The sequence below is a fragment of the Mustela nigripes genome, chromosome 2, assembly GCF_022355385.1.
Source record: "Mustela nigripes isolate SB6536 chromosome 2, MUSNIG.SB6536, whole genome shotgun sequence".
NCBI lineage: Eukaryota > Metazoa > Chordata > Mammalia > Carnivora > Mustelidae > Mustela > Mustela nigripes.
In genome coordinates this window covers 33,925,116-33,941,040 of record NC_081558.1, presented here as the reverse complement: position 1 = coordinate 33,941,040, position 15,925 = coordinate 33,925,116, and the positions used below count along the sequence as shown (strand labels likewise).

The 15,925-nt window shown below is 42.9% G+C and overlaps 1 long non-coding RNA gene across 5 annotated transcripts in view; it reads left to right on the top strand.

Moving 5' to 3' along the window:
* The first annotated feature begins 238 nt into the window (after positions 1 to 238).
* Positions 239 to 15,925, top strand: part of LOC132009836 (uncharacterized) — a 32,246-nt gene continuing 16,559 nt past the window's right edge. For 2 of the 5 annotated variants that reach the window (XR_009402075.1, XR_009402074.1), the window contains exons 1-2: positions 239 to 466; positions 1,318 to 1,415. This is a non-coding gene — a long non-coding RNA (uncharacterized LOC132009836). Of the gene's footprint in view, positions 467 to 1,317; positions 1,416 to 2,812; positions 2,857 to 8,421; positions 8,553 to 10,114; positions 10,656 to 15,925 lie in introns of those variants that run through there. The other 3 variants (XR_009402073.1, XR_009402076.1, XR_009402077.1) reach the window with 3 other exon arrangements.

The following is a 15,925-nucleotide window of genomic DNA, read 5'->3' as shown; positions in this document are numbered from 1 at the left end:
ATATCCCTCAACTATTCTTTATGACTCCCTTGGATAGCCCTGACCCAATTTTATTTGTTCCCATTCTAAAAACGCTCTACAGACTTCAGTTCACCCTGAAAATCCCGACCACGTCACCAGCAGGTGGAGACGCCGAGCCGGCGCTCCGGGCCCTCAGCACCGCGGTTTCAGCGCGCGCCCGCGGGCTGCCCAGCGCAAGCGCATTTTCTTGAAGGACCAAGTTGGGATCCGCTGTTTATCCGAGCCCCGGCACTGCTTCCTGTGTTGTTCTTCCTCTTGAGGAAAGAGGGAGGTGCTAAAGATCTCCCCGCACACCCTTGCGCTCGCCGGCCACCGCAGCAGGTGTCCCCAGGGTTGCTGATGGCTCCCTTGCACTCGCCCTTCCTGAAGAGCAGTTTGGCAGCCAAGGCACCTGGAGTTATCGGAATGTCCTGGATGGCTGGCCAGGCGGCTTTCCCCCGCGAAGGTCAGTAAAGGGCAAAGTCCAGTCTGCAGGGCAGCCTGCAGCGGGCCTTCCCTAGCAACAGTGAGTACTGACCGCCCCAGGTTCTGAGCAGTGTGCAGGGGCAGCGACCCCTCTCTCTGCAAACTTTGCCAACTACCGTACTGCCTGCCAGCGAGCATGCGCTTTGAGGAGCAGGGGGGAGGGGAACTTAGGCCAAAAATTTTAAATCACAGAAGGATGCTGGATGGGGTAAAACCTGCAGTCCGTCACTGGGTCCTGGGTAAAGGAAGTGGGAACGTGGGAGTCGCAGAAAAGGTTGACTTTATAGATTGGGAAGCCGATGGTAGTTTTGAGTGGTGGGAGTTCAAGGATTTTGGGGAGCTTTGTTAATTTTACTTTAAAATTCTGTTCTCTCTGGTGACCTGGGTGGCTCAGTTGGTTAAGCGGCTGCCTTCAGCTCAGGTCATGATTCCAGGGTGCCGGGATCAAGGTCTGCATGGGGCTCCCTGATCAGCAGGGAGCCTGCTTCTCCCTCTACCTCTGCCTGCCACTCTGCCTACTTGTGCTCTCTATTTCTCTGTCAAATAAATAAAAATCTTTTTAAAAATAAAACAAAATTCTGGTCTTTCGATATTTCTTGAAGACTTGGGGTTGACAAGGACAGTGAAGTTTCTATGTAAAAGTACTTAAAGTACTAGTAAGATGAATGTCTCTGTCATTAGAGATGTGAGAATTTCCCAGGTGGGAAAGCAAAACCAAGCCATTTACCCCTCCCCAAGTATGGGACTAGCTTGATATGGCAATGTAAAACACTTCAATGCACCCTGAGAATAAATACGCAATAAGCAGAATATATTTCTAATTCATTGCAGAAAGTATCTGTATGCTGTCCATTTGGAGCTGTCCACGGGGCCCCTGGTTCCCTCTATGACCCACCTTGACCATTTTATCAAGATTGTGTGATTGGCAGGTAAGACTTGGTTTGAAAAAACCACCAGTATTAGTTGAATATTGTTGCTGACTTACCTTTTTTAAAATAGACAATATCATGAAGATTTTTTGTTAAACTCCATTTTCAAATGTTCTGGATTAATCAGGCATCCTGAGGTGCTGTGAGCATCTCAAACTGAATTAGAGACTTCTTTCCGACAGTAACATCCTCTTTGAATTCCTCCAAGACTGTTCTTGCCTGTGTGATTATAAGGTATTTATCTCAATTAACATTATTTAACATAGTGGTCTGTTAAAACATTGCTGTCATATTATAACTTTGTCTTTGACCTTTTATTTATTTATTTTTTAAGATTTTATTTATTTGACAGAGAGAAAGAGAGAGTACAAGCAGGGAGAGCGGAAGAGGGAGAAGCAGGCTCTCCCTGGAGAAGGGAGCCTGACGCAGGACTCCATCCCAGAGCCCTGGGATCATGACCCGAGTGGAAGGCAGACACTTAACAACTGAGCCACCCAGGCACCCCAACCTTTTATTTTTATTTAAGCTATTTTCGTAGGTAATAGAAAGCATCTAAACATTCTTTAATGTCCAATTTATATAAGGTTTTCAATGTTAGAAACGTCTTTGTTTCTGAATGGTTCCGAATTTTTAGACTAGCTCAAACCTCATTTACTCTCAGCACAAATCTTGGCACTTCTGTTTTTTGTGAGCTGACAATCCCCAGTAAGGACAATCACGGTAGTCATCTGAAGTGATTTAATTTCTGGAAGTTGTCTATGTCTAAAGGATAAATTTAACTCTGTGAAAGCATTTTTAACTCTAAGTAAATGAAATTAGAGCAAGAGTGTCCCAGAGAATAGCTAAGAAAATGGTTGAAGAATATGCAACAAGCCTGAGCATTAATATTAACCAACAGTGAATAGTTGGTGACAAAAAGGCACTTCTACTGATCTGGGCATAAAATAAGTTGTTTTACACGAAAGGCTCAAATTCTAATTTTACTCTTTTGTACATTACTTATGTAACAAATTGTCTGCATTAACATCTATAGGGATATGTGGGGCAACTGGCTGACTCAGTTGGTAGAGTACGTGACCCTTGATCTTAAGATTGTGAGTTCAAGACCTACAATGGGCATAGACCTTTCTTTTAAAAAAAGATATATATATAGACAGATGTAAAACATAGAGATAACTTAAACTATAGCTTTAAAATATAATTGTCAATATAATAAATTAAATTGTATATCATCTTAGATTTATTATATGAGTACACTGCATAACTGTTAGAAAATAAACATAAAATCCCAACCTATACACACACCTGTATCTCTCTACAATACTTGTACTGAATATAATTAACTACTTCCACCAAATACTTTTTTAAATCATTCTTTTCTTTTTTTTTTTCTGTAGTTGTAAGGCATACCCAGAGGGCAGAAAGTAAAAAACCACCAGGTAATTTTTTTATGAGCATTTCTTTCACCTTCATCAAAGCTTTGAGAAGGCAAATACAAACGTACATGTATTGCTATCCAAAGTCATTTGCATATTTTCCTAATCCACAGACATTTTAAGAACAAAGAGTCAATTAAAACTATGTTTAATAAGCAGTGCATTTTTATCTGTTTTCTCCTTTTAACAACAGCATGTTTGGAAATATATTTTTTGTCCTTGTGTTTATCTTGCTTTACGCTGAGAAGCAATAAGGGTTATTTTTCTTTAAAGATTTTATTTACTTATTTGACAAACAGAGATCATAAGCAGACAGAGAGGCAGGCAGAGAGAGAGGGGGAAGCAGGCTCCCTGCTAAGCAGAGAGCCCGATGTGGGGCTCGATTCCAGGACCCTGGGATTATGCCCTGAGCCGCAGGCAGAGGCTTTAACCCACTGAGCCACGCAGGCGCCCCAATAAGGGGTTATTTTTGTCCGGAATGTCTGAGACTGAGCTTGTTTATATTAGTACAAACTCTTCTCACCACTGCTTTTAGATTCTTTCCCATTTGCTCTATGGCACAGTAAGGATGTACCTTGGAGATGAATGGCACACATTGATTCATGCCTGGGTTCACCTTCATTTACTTCAGGAAGTGCTAAGGAATTTCTGTTAAGAGAAATGTCTGAGACTGAGCATCTTTGCACTAATACAGATTTTTTTTCAATTCTACTTCTGTTTGCCTACGTAGAGATGTATGTAAGGTATGACCAAGAACACTTCAGAACCACTTATTAGCATTCATGTGCACATTCACGGCATTTTCTTCCTGTGAGTTAGAAGAAGAGGAATCCAAGCCATATATGTGAAAATGAGTACAGATTTACACATTGTTCTGTACACAGTAACTTCTTATTGTGAGTTAAAACAAATATCCTTAGAAATCATATTTGCTTGGACCAACTAGCAGTAAAGAAAAAATCAGACATCAATATCTACAGAAATTTTGTACTGACTGCTAGAATTAACCCATGCTTTATCTGAGGCAAATCAGTGAGAACATGTTCTCCTCAAATGCCTTTCTTACTTTGATGTAGACCATATTAATACCAGTCAAAGAAGCATGTTTAAAGATGTGCATATAAGTAAAGGCAAGTTTGGAATTATGTATAGATTTTTAAAGTATGTTCTTTTTGCTAGTTATAAGAAATCTAGTTGAAACTGCATGTAAATATATAAGAGTTCATGTTTAAACTCAACTTGGAATACTTAGGTCATTTTTAAGGTCAAAACCATTATAAGAACCATTATGAGGGTCAGAATCATGTTGAAGGTCAGAGCAAGAGTCATAGGGTGAGACTAAAGCTGAGGGTCATGATGACAGTGAACTTTAGGATCATGGTGGATGTCTGAATCAGTGTTGGGATCAAGATGGGAGGCAGAGTGAGGAGTGCTTGGCTGGCTTAGTTGGAGTGTATGACTCTTCATCTCAGGGTGTGGGTTTGAGGCCCACATTGGGTGTACAGATTACCTAAAACTAAAAAATTTTTTTTTTAAACATATGGGTCAGAGTGTATGTTAGGATTAAGTTGAGGGTCTGGGTCTGTGAGGGGATTAGTGTCAGGATGAAGCAGAAAAGAAGGTCTGCTGCAGGGTCAAGTGAGGGGGTATAGATTTAAAGATCAGTGTCAAGGTGATGGTCATAGTGAGGGTCAGGTTGAGGATCAAATTCATTATCAGAGTCAGGTGAGGGTCCATGTGAGGGTTAGGTTAAGAGTGAGGGTAAACATGAATGAAGGTCAGGGTCAGGGTTAAAGTCAGCATTAGGGTCAAGGTGAAGTAAAGATGAGGCTCAGGGTAATAGTCATTGTTCAAGGAAAGGATGGCCTGAGGATTTGGGTCAGGATGAGAATTCTAATCAGATTCAGTGTAAGTGTGAGGTAAGAATCAAGTTATGATCAGGATTAGGGTCATGTTGAGAATTAGGGTCACATAGGATGAGGGTCAAGGTCAGGGTGAGAGTAGCATAAATGTCAAAGTCAGGGTGTTGGTCAGTTTCAGAATAATGAACAGGGTTAGGGTCAGGTTGATCATCAGAGACAGTGTAATGTTTGAGGTATAAGGAAGTCAGAGATAGTGTCAGGGTGACATCAAAGTCAATGTCACATTGAGGATAAGGGTCATGAAAAGGTAAAGATGAGCATTAGGATCAGAGTGAGAATCAGATATGAAGTTTGATTCAGGGATAGTCACAGTTAAGGACAACTGTGGTGAGGGTCAGTGTAATGTCAGCTTCACAGTCAAGGTTAAGAGCAGGATAATAATGTGGGTCAAGGTAAGACTCAAAGTAGGATTCATAATCAGAAGGTATGATAGTATTAAGGGTCAGGGTCAGTCTCAAGATGGGGCAGAGGTGAAGGTCACTATCTGGGTGAGTGTCAAGGTAGAAATGAGAGTCAGATTTGGTATGAGGGTGAGCATCAGGACCACAACAGGGTGATGATCATATTGAATTGAAGTTCAAGTTGAATTGAAATTCCAGTTTCCAAGGTCAAGTGCAGGGTCAGAGACAAGGTGAGGGTGAGGATCTAAGTCTGAATAAGGTTGATGTTGAATAAGGGCCAATATCAGGATCATGGTGAGGGTTAGAGTTACAGTGAGGGTCAGGGTCATGGGAAAAGTCATGGAGATGGTGAGGGTCAGAACAAGGTTAAGGATGCAGGTTAGAGTCAATGAGAAGATTATGGTGAGGGATAGGATCAGGCTAATGGTGCAATTTGGGGTCAGTTGAGTTTCAGGCTCAAATTCAGTCCTGAAAGTAAGCTTCTAGGTCAAGGTGAAAGTCATGGTAATAGTGAGGGTCAGAGACAGCATAAGGGTCTGCATCATTGTGAGGGCCAGCCTCAGGCATAGGGTAAAGGATAGGTTCAAGGTGAATTAAGGGATATAGTCAGAATAAGTTGCAGGAAAGGTTAACATGTAGTTCATAATCCAGGTGACAGTCAAGGTAAAATCAATTTCAGGGTCACAGGAGGTCAGGATTAGCATCATGTGAGGGTCAGGATAATGGTGAGTGTCAGGGTGAAAATCATGATCAGGTTACTCTTCGGAGTTAGAGTGAGGTTTAAGTTAAGGACAAAAGTGAAGTTGGAACCAAGTTCAGACCAGGTGTCAGAGCCAGGTGAATGTGAGGATGAGATTCAGACTAAAGTGAGGGTAAAAGTCAAGTGCATAGTCACAGTGAGGGTCTGGATCAGGGTAAATATCAATGTTAGGGTCAAAGTCAGTGTAAGATCAGAATGAGACTGAAGGTCAGGGTCAAATACAGATTTACTATGTCTGTTTAAGGAAGGGAAGGTTCTGTGTACAATGTGGATAAGGGTCAAGGCTGTAGACACTGTGAGAATAAGAATTCAGGGAGAGGATCAGGGTTAAGCATTAAGTCAGAGTAAGGGTCAAGGGCAAGTCACAGAGAGAAGTAATGGGTCAGAGTAAGCGCTGGTCTGATGGTATTCATAGACACTGTCAGCTTGAGAACATGGTGCAAATCAGAGTAAAGGTGAGGATCAGGTAAGGCTTGGGATCAGGTTCAGGATCTGAGTCAGTTTAAGAGTAGTGTCTAGGTCAGGGTCTGCTTCAGGATCATTGGTTCAAGGTTTTTGAAGTAGGGTGATAATTAGGGTGAGGTGAAAGGTGGGGGCAAGTTGAGAATCAAGTTTGTGTAAGGCTCAGGGGTGGGAAGGTCAGAGCCAGGGTTAGAGTGACATCAGAGTCAGTTTGGGGAGATGATCATGGAGAATAGGAAGATGAGGGTGATAGTGAAGGTCAGGTTGAAGGTCAGCATCAGGTCAACTTTTGGGATAAGGGCAGTGTGAGACTTAGGATTAGGAGAAGGGTAAGGATAAGGTTTAGTATAAGTATATTATAAGGTTTAGTATAAATTCAGAAAAGGGGGATTAGGATACCAGTAATAGGATGTAAGGACCAAGGTAAAGGTCAGGGTCAGAATGTGTGTGAGGGTTATGGTCAGAGTCAAGTTATATGAAAAGATAAGGGTCAGTGACAATGCCATTGTTTCAATTAGAGTTAAGAGTAGGGAGAGATTCAGAGTGAGGTTTTCAAAGAAAGATTAAGTTGATGGTCAGAGTCGGGGTTAGTATTTCAAAGTAAAGATTAGGTTGATGGACAGTCAGAGTCAGGGTAAAGTGAGGGTAAGATTCAGGGTCAGGTTCACAATCACTGTGAAAGGTAGAATGAGGGTCATGGTAAGGGTATGGGTCAAAATCAGGGTCAAAGTGAGAATGAAAGTCAGTGTCAGAGTTAGGGTGAGTTTAAGGATTTGAATTAAGGTAAGAGTCTTGGTAGGATGAAGGTAAGAGTCAGGCTCAAAATGAAGGTCAGTGTCCAGGTTAGATAAGTGTATTCAAAGCAAGTTTCAAAGACAAAATGAGGTGAAGTCCAGGATGAAGGTAGGGTAAGAGTGAGAGCCAAGTGCAAGGTCAGGAGTTTATTCAGCATCAAATTCAGAATTAGACTTGGAGTTATGGTAGGAGTCAGTGTGACATTCAAGTTAAGGGTCAGAGTTCATTCAGGAAGAGAGTTTTGTTGAGTGTCTGAGTCAAGGTCAGGGTTAGGATCTTGGTGAGGGTCAAGTTCAGGATCTGAGTCCTTGTGAGTATCAGGGTGAGGATTATGATCAGATTCAGAGGGGGTGTGAGGAAAAGGTTTAGAATCATCACCAGAATAAGGGTCAGTGTCAGTGTGAGGACTCTAGTCAGGAACAGGGATCCATGGTGAGGGTGAAGGTCAGGGTGAAAGTCAGGATAAGGTAGTGTTCAGGATCAAGATTAGGATCAGTTTCCGAGTCAGAATCTATGTAGAGGACAAGTTCAATGTAAGGGTAAAGGTGAGAGTCAGTCCATGTCAATGTCAGAGTCAGGACCAAAATGTTGGCAAGCATCAGACTAAAAGTCAAGGTAGTGTTAGGACAGGGGCAAGGACTATGTCATGTTCTATCAGAGTGAAAACCAGAGTCAAAGTCAGGTTGAGGGTCTCATTCCATGTGAGGCTCAAAATCAGGGTAAGGGTCTTGATGAGGGCTCAGAGACATGGTGAAGATCAGAGACAAGTTTAGGGTAAGGGTCAAAGAAAGGATTAGGTTGAGCATCAGGCTAATGATCAGGGTGTGTGGATCAGAGTCAAGATTAGTTCTTTGGATGAGGATCACCATCCCTTTTGGGTAGTTTTTTGTGTAGGTTGGATAAAAGCTTTATTCCCCAGGGGCGCCTGTGTGGCTCAGCTGGCTGTGTCCGACTCTTGGCTTTGACTCAGGTCATGATCTCCTGGTCAGGAGATCGAACCCCATGTCAGGCTCCGGGCTCAGCAGGGGGCCTGCTTCCTCTCTCCCTCTCCCTCTGCCACTCCCCCTGCTCACACATACTCTCTCTTCTCTCTCTCAAATAAATAAATAAATCTTAAAAAAAAAAAAAAAAACACCTCTATTCCCTAGAGAGGCATTTTTTTATTTGTACAGAAGCCAACAGCTACTTCAAGATCATCCACATCCCTTCCTGTCCAACCCACTACTTCAGGTCTTCAGAAGGACCTACCCGAAGAACCTTGAATTCACAGAAGCCACCTGGAACAGCAAGAGGAGTCTGCTTTCGTGTTCCTGCAGCCTTTCTAGTCTCTTCCTTCAGGATTGTTGAGCCAGTGCCCTGGGGTCAGTCCCAGCCTCCTAAAGGCACATTTCATTTTTATTTTTTTTTAAGATTTTATTTATTTATTTGACAGAGAGAGATCACAAGTAGGCAGAGAGGCAGGCAGAGAGAGAGAGAGAGAGGAGGAAGCAGGCTCCCTGCTGAGCAGAGAGCCCGATGCGGGGCTCGATCCCAGGACCCTGAGATCATGACCTAATCCGAAGGCAGCGGCTTAACCCACCGAGCCACCCAGGCGCCCCTAAAGGCACATTTCAATTCTCTATATTAGACATAAAAGATGACCTCTTGGAGAGTCCCTGGTCTTTCATTCCATCCTCCCACCTTCGGGGCATTGTGCTGGGTGGAGCTTGTTTGGTTAAGATTATTAGCCCTTGTGCCAGTGACTTCTCTTTACGCCTTAGCCACCTCATCTGTAAAAGAGAGGGGTTGAATTTGATGGTCTTTTTATACTCTATGCAAACCTTTCCAACTCTGACTCCTTCTAACTGCCCGGCCCTGCTTCTCTTCTTAAGACTCTGCATTAAAGCATTTCTCTGCTTTCAGAATTCACATCCCAAATAGCCAGAACTTCATGATCTCACCTCACAATTCAGAACTCTCTTCCTGTCCTGTTGGGACCTGATACAAGTCCTACCCAGCTTTAGGGGTCAAGACTCTGCAGAGTTTTCATTTTGGTCATTTGTACTGGCAGGAAAAGAGATTTTTGTTTTGTTTTGTTTTTGTTTTATTCCAAATACAAAAATTACAAAATGGGGAGCACCCTTCTATCTGTTAGACGGGAGGCCCATGCCACCCAATTCATAAATCACTGAATAAAACCAACTATATTTTTTAATTAAAACATCAATGTAACATGGTACCTGCTGTTTGAAGCAGTGCCCCACCCCTCACGCCCCGGAGAAGCCCAGCAGGCTTTCTCAGGCTGTCATTTTCCGGTCTCTTCCCACCTCCCCTTTGGGATTCTTCGCTCTCGTGTCACTTAAAGATATTGATTATCTGCTTCGCCACTGACCCTGTTCTCTTTCTTTTTGTCCCGGTTGCCGGTGCTTGGTGTCAGTTTTCAGATAAGGAAAGAGAGCTGGCTGTTAAGGCTCTATTTATAATATGCCCTTGAAAGCCGAGTGCTGACTTCTTTGAGCTAAAAAAACTGGCAGGTAAGGAAGGAGAAGAGACACAAGGCAGAGGGTCATCTCCAGTGAGATGGACAGCCCGGGACGCTGGAGCGTGGGCACGCAGGCGCACTCCCAGGCTCGCCCGCACACATACACATCCAGGCCAAAATGAATAAAGAGACAAAGGAGTCCGGGAGAAGACAGGGAAGTGCCCGGAACATGAGAGAAACTTAATTCGTATTTGGTGAGGAGAAAAGAAGATAAGAGGGGAGGAAATGAGGGAGCAAAAGAGGAATTCAGGCGGCAAATTTAGCGAGGAGAGCACTGAACTGGGAGTCCGGAGACCTTCATTTGAAGCCTAGCTCTCCTTGATTTATCAGATTTCTTAGAAATTTGGGCTTGGTCAGGTTTCTTGGCCTCTCTGAATTTAGGTTTTGTCTTCTCTCAAATAGGTGTCGTATTGCCTTCCCAACGAATCTCATAAGATTGCTCTAAAAATCCAGTGGAATGATGATTATGCAAGTCCCCGGTGAGCGGAACCTACTCTGCACACGTGAGGCCCTGGCCTGGGGGTGAGAGCTAGCAGAGCACCCCACATGCCTTAGAGGACTTAGCCTCACAACAATCTTGCACTATAAACTACTTTTTTATTAACACATAATGTATTATTAGCCCCAGGGGTACAGGTCTGTGAATCGCCAGGTTTACACACTTCACAGCACTCACCATAGCACATACCCTCCCCAATGTCCATAACCTCCACCCCCCCTTCTCCCACCCCTCTCCCTCCAGCAACCCTCAGTTTGTTTTGTGAGATTAAGAGTCTCTTACAGTTTGTCTCCTTCCCGATCCCATCTTGTTTCACTTTTCCCTTCCTTCCCCCAGCGACCCCCTACCCTGCCTCTCAAATTCCTCATATCAGAGAGCTCATATGATAATTGTCTTTCTCTGATTGACTTATTTCTCTAAGCATAATACCCCCTAGTTCCATCCATGTTGTTGCAATGGCTAGATCTCATTTCTTTTAATGGCTGCATAGTATTCCATTATATATATATATATGCAGCCATCAAAAGATACAGAAGATGTGATATATGGATGGATACAGAAGATGTGGTATATATATATATATATATATATACATATATATATATATATATATCAGGGAAATACAAATCAAAACCACAGTGAGACACCACCTCACACCAGTCAGAATGGCTAAAATTAACAGGTCAGGAAATGACAGATGCTGGAGAGAATGTGGAGAAAGGGGAACCCTCCTACACTGTTGGTGAGAATGCAAGCTGGTGCAGCCACTCTGGAAAACAGCATGGAGGTTCCTCAAAAAGTTGAAAATAGAGCTATCCTATGACCCAGCAATTGCACTACTGGGTATTTGCCCTAAAGATACAAATGTAGAGATCCAAAGGGGCACATGCACCCCAATGTTTATAGCAGCAATGTCCACAAAAGCCTTAACTATGGAAAGAACCTAGATGTCCATCAAAGATGGATGGGTACAGAAGATGTGAGATATATATATATATATATATATCAATCATAGGTTCCCCTGTGGTTTTGATTTGTGTTTCCCTGATGCCGAATGATGTGAAGCACTTTTTCATGTGTCTGTTGGCCATTTGGATGTCTTCTTTGGAGAAATGTCTGTTCCTGTCTTCTGTGCATTTCTTTATTGGATTATTTGTTCTTTGGGTGTTGAGTTTGATAAGTTCTTTATAGATTTTGCATACTAGAGATTGTTTTATCTGATATGTCATTTTGCACTATAAACTATTATTGGTCCCCTACTGAGTGACAGTCATTTGCTGGAGGTCACACACCTAGTAAGTGATCAACTGGGATTTGAACAAGGCCCGTGGGAGTCCGGTGGCCAATTCTCTTAACCAGTCTGCTACTGCTCAGACTTTGGTATGTATCTGGTGCCTTTCATAGACCCAAGCAAAATGAAATCTGTCTCCCAGTGTTAAGCCACATTGTCTACATCCCCTCGGGCTGCCATGACTGAACACCAGATACTGGGTGGCTTGCCTAGCAGAGATTGTTTCCTCCCAGTTCTGGAGGCTAGAAGTCCAAGATCAAGTCGTAGAGGGGCTTGGATTCTGATGAGGCCTGGCCTTCCACCTTGCAGACCACTGCCTTCTTGTGTCTTCCCATGGCCTTTTCCTGGTGCTCCAGGTTCTCTGGTGTCTTTTCCTCTTCTTATAAAGGTCTCGCCCTTAGGAGCTCATCTAACACTAATGACCTCTTGAAAGGCCCCATCTCCCATTGGGGGTGGAAGTATCCACTATACACATTGGGGTAGGGGCATAATTCAGTCCCTAATAGACATCCCCAAAATAAAAAAGGTTGTCTACTTTTCCCCCCAAAAGAGGGATTTTTTGAAATCCCATCAGGTCCCCAGCAGCCACTGCAGCAGAATTTCTCAGCTCTGAGTCCTGCTCAGATCAATGTTCTCCCATAAGTCCAAGCAGCTCTGCTGTAAAGGAATGAAGCGGCTTTTGCACCAAAATATTTAAGATATTCCTGCTCTCTCCCTCTTGCTCAAGAGCATTCAGAGGTCTGTCCCTTCTTCCCCTCTTGCCAAGGATTCCTATTTATAGCTTCTGGCGCTGGCGGGTCTGAAGGAGTCAAGAGTTTTCAAATCACTCCCACAGCTTTAACTCGCGCTCCCTGCCAGATCCCCTCGGCCATTAGAAGCTAGTCTTCCTGGCTTCCTGGTCAGGGCGTGGGGAGGAGAGGAAGAAAGAGAAAGTGTTGCAGGATGCAAAGCTGTAGGTCCCTTTAAAAAGCCTCAGAGGAAAACGAACTGTGGTTTTATCCCTACAGCAATTTGTATTTATTTCTGTTTATAACCAAGCCCTTGGGCTCTTTCTGAAAACTTAGAAAGTTTCACATTGACTTCATCCTTGAATTCTACTTTGAGATGCTGATGAGTCTGAGGGCAAAGAGAGAAAGGCCAGAAAGGTCTGTTGCCTGGACGCCAGAAGCCATTATAGGGTTTTACAATTCATCTCTCTGCTTCTAGCGGCACATGATAAATTACCAGCATCCATCTATCTAACAGTATCAGGCTTCAGAACTTGTGAGCCCATATGTTCACGTTATTGCTTTGTGCAAATAGATACTCAAAATACGCATTGATCTGGCACATTTCATGAGTATTTATCAAAATGTTCTCTTGTCTTCCAACATGTGTATTAATAAAAATAATACTAAATAATACCAAGTCATTTGCTGAATCTCTTGCAGCCATGCACGAGATTCCAAACTGTAGGTTTAGTTTGCAAATTTGGTGAAGGCTATTTGGGTTTTTTTTTTCTTTTTATTTATTTATTTGACATACAGAGATCACAAGTAGGCAGAGAGGCAGGCAGAGAGAGAGAGAGGAGGAAGCAGGCTCCCTGCCGAGCAGAGAGCCGGATGCAGGGCTCGATCCCAGGACCCTGGGATGATGACCTGAGCCGAAGGCAGAGGCTTTAACCCACTAAGCCACCCAGGCGCCCCGGTGAAGGCTATTTGTGATCATAAAAAGAAAAAAAAAAAAACCCAGTAACTGGAAGTTCTTATAGCAGCTAGAACAAAGCTTGAATGTGATAGTTTTTATAGATGGATGAGAGAGGAAAGATAGAAATATGGTTGAACTTGATTTAATCCCGATAAAAATTCTGGATTGGGTATGTAGCCATCTAGAGTCTGTGTGACCATGAAATGTCACAACCCATATTTAAACTCATAGTGCTAATCTCACATTTTCTGGGGAAAAAATTAATGTATTTTTAAAATTTCTCTGTCAGTACTTCCTCCCTGATTACCATAGTCAACAATAGAAGTCCTGAGGTCCTGAGGACAGCAAGACTCAAAGTTGCATTTCAAGTCAATGATATTAAGTTAGAAAAAAAACATCTGGAAGAAGATATTTCAAATTGGCGATAATTATTATGGTTTGGGACTGAGTTTCTGTAGGTCATCTGTTCTTTTTCAAGGCTTTGAATTAGCTGGATTTTATTAGAACATTTAAAATGGCTTTTACTTTTGAAATTGGGAAACATTTTAAATGTGTGGTACAGAAACATATGACAAATGCCTTCATACTTTCTAACCCAAATGAATAAATTAACGTTTTGTAAGGTTTTCTTTGAATATTTTCTTTAAAATATATGACAGGGGCGCCTGTCTGGCTCAGCCAGTAAGCCTGTGACTCTAAATCTTGGGGTTGTGAGTTCAAGCCCCACGTTGGGTATAGAGATTACTTAACAACAAAATTTTTTAAAATAAATAAAGATAAAAAAATAAAATATAGGACAGAAGTTATAGATACAGTTGAAATCTTCTGTTAAACCCTCAGAGACCCCATTTTCTAGTTTATCTCCCCAGGTACCTACCAACACAAAACCAGAATTTGCCCTTCAGCCACAAATATATGTAGCCATCAATGACATGAGATGTATGACTTTAAACAATTATATAAGCATCTTAATGAATCCTTCTCCAACTTAAATTTTTATTTTCATTATGCCTTCTTGAAGGCTTTTCTCCTATGTTACTTGCTGGCATTTTAAACTTATTTATTAGTTGTTTAAAAATTCACATTTCTTGGGGCACCTGGGTGGCTCAGTGGGTTAAGCCTCTGCCTTTAGCTCAGGTAATGATGTCAGGGTCCTGGGATCGAGCCCCACATTGGGCTCTCTGCTAAGCAGGGAACCTGCTTCCCTCCCCCTCTCTCTCTGCCTGCCTCTTTGCCTATTTGTGATCTCTGTGTGTCAAATAAAAAATAAAATCTTTAAAAAATATTTACATTTCTTACTTTAATAAAACAAGGTATAGCATAACTTTAATGAGTCAAAGTAATTGAAGGACACTTACAGTCCAAACACTAGACAGAGTATCATCAGAAAATGCTGCTCCCTTCATTTCTTTCTTTGGGAACCCCTAAGGCAAGGACTTGAGTGTAAATTAATCTATTGGGAGAATTCCAGAGAGCAAAGAGTAAGGAAGTAGGCGTTAGAAAGCCAGGATAACTGTGCATTACTGAAACTACCATTGCTGGGGTGAAGTGTCAGAAGCTCCGTTCCACCAGGCCCTCTGGAAAAGCACATTAAATGCTGCCCAGAGTTGTCTGTCTAAAGGGCAGGCTAGAAGAATTAGCCACAGGCTCCACTGCCCCATTGGTTGAAAAATGACCCCCAGAGCATTAGCTTTATGCACACTTTTGGTCTACACCTTCCATGGGCCATGAGGGCATCAGAAAAGACTGTGATGCAGCATAAGAAGGGTACCAGTGCACACTTCAGTGGGGTGTGGCCAGCCAGGGTGGGTCTGAGCTCCCGTGGAATGGTTGGCTTCTAGTTGGGGCCACATTTGATACACAACAGCTATGGGGAGGCCTTTCTTCCTTCTTTTTTTTTTTTTTTTTTTAAGATTTTATTTATTATTTATTTGACAGACAGAGATCACAAGTAGGCAGAGAGGCAGGCAGAGAGAGAGGGGGAAGCAGGCTCCCTACTGAGCAGAGAGCCTGATGTGGGGCTAGATCCCAGGACCCTGGGATCATGGCCTGAGCCGAAGACAGAGGCTTAACCCACTGAGCCACCCAGGTGCCCCACCTTTCTTCCTTCTAAACGAACCCAGTCTGGCTACACAGAATGGGCTGGTCCCGCTTCCTCAAATTCAACAAATGACAGGAAAAGCAGGTTTTCCAATTCTCAAGAGTTGTCTCAGAAAATTTCAAACAAGGGTCCACTGTCTTTGAAGTCACCCATCTCTTGTAGCCCAGAAAGCAACCCCAAAAATCAATTATTTAGACTTCCTGTCTTTACCACTTTCTTCCTCATGCTTAGAACAAAAAAGCAGCCACCCCGAGGTGTGAGAAAGTCAACAGTTTTCCTCACTGGCCTCTACCAGACTGCAGTTAAAGGGAATGGGCCACAGTTATTTCTAAAACTCCAGCACATCGTAGATGCTCAGTAAATGCACTCACAACTGTGGGTCCCACCTTGTGCCTAAAATAGCATCTTTATTTAATGTCACTTTTCAAGGAGGGGTTTTTATACACCATCCAGGTCACCCAAGGACGCTGCTCATTTCCTATACCCTGGGCAATCACAGGACAGAGTATGGGTGCATCTGAGAAACGAGGGTCCACGGTCCAAGTTCCTCGTAGGGCAAAAGACAAGAGCTGGGATTCAGGGTGAGCTGGTGGGGAGAAGAGATGCTTATAAGGAAGGGGAAGAGCTCACAAGGAG